Source organism: Somniosus microcephalus, unplaced genomic scaffold (assembly GCF_052327205.1).
Source record: "Somniosus microcephalus isolate GS21.2 unplaced genomic scaffold, FLI_Smic_1.0 scaffold1, whole genome shotgun sequence".
Taxonomy (NCBI): domain Eukaryota; kingdom Metazoa; phylum Chordata; class Chondrichthyes; order Squaliformes; family Somniosidae; genus Somniosus; species Somniosus microcephalus.
In genome coordinates this window covers 3,147,746-3,149,902 of record NW_028225188.1, presented here as the reverse complement: position 1 = coordinate 3,149,902, position 2,157 = coordinate 3,147,746, and positions in this window count along the sequence as shown.

Here is a 2,157-nt window from a genome sequence, read left to right as displayed (position 1 = left end):
AAGTGTCTGCAACTCGAGGAACTTCGGCTCAGAGTTAGAGTCATAGAGTTATACAGCACAGAAAGAGGCCCTTAGGCCCATCGTGTCCACGCCGGCCATCAAGCCCTGTCTATTTTAATCCCATTTTCCAGCACTTGGTCCGTAACCTTGTATGCTATGGCGTTTCAAGTGCTCATCTAAATGCTTCTTGAATGTTGTGAGGGTTCCTGCCTCTACCACCCTTTCAGGCAGTGAGTTCCAGATTCCAACCACCCTCTGGGTGAAAAAGTTTCTCCTCAAATCCCCTCTAAACCTCCTGCCCCTTACTTTGAAACTATGCCCCCTGGTTATTGACCCCTCTACTAAGGGAAAAGTTCCTTTCTATCTACCCTATCTATGCCCCTCATAATTTTGTACACCTCAATCCGGTCCCCCCTCAGCCTTCTCTGCTCTAAGGAAAACAACCCCAGCCTGTCCAGTCTCTCTTCATAGCTGAAGCGCTCCAGCCCAGGTAACATCCTGGTGAATCTCCTCTGCACCCTCTCCAATGCGATCACATCCTTCCTATATTGTGTCTACCAGAACTGCACACAGTATTCCAGCTGTGGCCTAACTAGCGTTTCGTACAGCTCCATCATAACCTCCCTGCTCTTATATTCTATGCCTCGGCTATTGAAACCAAGTATCCCATATGCCTTTTTAACCATCTTATCTACCTGTCCTGCTGCCTTCAGGGATCTATGTACATGCACACCAAGGTCCCTCTGTCCTTCCTAGGGTCCTACCATTCATTGTGTATTCCCTTGCCTTGTTAGTCCTCCCAAAATGCATCACCTCACACTTTTCAGGGTTAAATTCTATTTGCCACTATTCTGCCCATCTGACCAATCTGTCTATATCGTCCTATAGCCTGAGGCTTCCCTCCTCGCTATTTACCACTCCACCAATTTTTGTGTCATCTGCAAACTTACTGATCATACCTCCTACATTGATATCTAAATCATTAATGTACACTACAAACAGCAAAGGACCCAGCACCGATCCCTGCGGTACACCACTGGACACAGGCTTCCAGTCACAAAAACAACCTTCGACCATCACCCTCTACCTCCTGCCACTAAGCCAATTTTGGATCCAATGTGCCAAATTGCCCTGGATCCCATGTGTTCTTACCTTCTTGAGCAATTTCCCATGTGGGACTTTGTCAAAAGCCTTACTGAAGTCCATGTAGACTACATCAACTGCACTACCCTCATCCACACACCTAGTCACCCCCTCGAAAAATTCAATCAAATTGGTTAGACATGATCTCCCCCTGACAAAGCCATGCTGACTATCCTTAATTAATCCTTGCCTCTCCAAGTGGAGACTAATTCTGTCCCTCAGAATTTTTTCCAATAATTTCCCTACCGCTGATGTTAGGCTCACTGGCCTGTAATTCCCTGGTTTATCCCTACTACTACCCTTCTTGAATAATGGTACTACGTTAGCTGTTCTCCAGTCCTCTGGCATGTCCCCTGTGGCCAGAGAGGTTCTGAAAATTTGTGTCAGAGCCCCTGCAATCTCCTCCCTTGCCTCACCCAGCAGCCTGGGATACATCCCGTCAGGGCCTGGGGATTTATCCACTTTTAAGCGCGCTAAAACCGCTAGTACCTCCTCCCTCTCAATACTAATTTGTTCAAGTATATCACAATCCCCCTGCCTGATTTCTATGCCTACATCGTCCTTCTCTATAGTGAACACAGATGCAAAATATTCATTTAAAACCTCACCCACATCTTCCGGCTCTACACACAGATTGCCACTTTGGTCCCTAATGGGCCCTATTCATTCCCTGGTTATCCTCTTGCCCTTAATATACTTATAAAACACCTTGGGATTTTCCTTTATTTTGCCCTCCAGTGTTATTTCATGACCCCTCTTTGCTCTCCGAATTTCTTTTTTAAGTATCCCCCTGCACTTTCTATACTCCTCTAGGTCTTCCACTGTTTTTAGTTCTTTGTATCTGCCAAAAGCCTCCCTTTTTTTCCTAATCCATTCTCGGATATCCCTTGACATCCAGGGTTCCCTGGGCTTGTTGGTCCTGTTGGGTGAAAATAAATTCACATCTAATCTGTGGTAAAGTAAAAGATGCAGTTTATTGAAAACAGAGCTCTGGGAGAAGCGTCTCAGACCCCG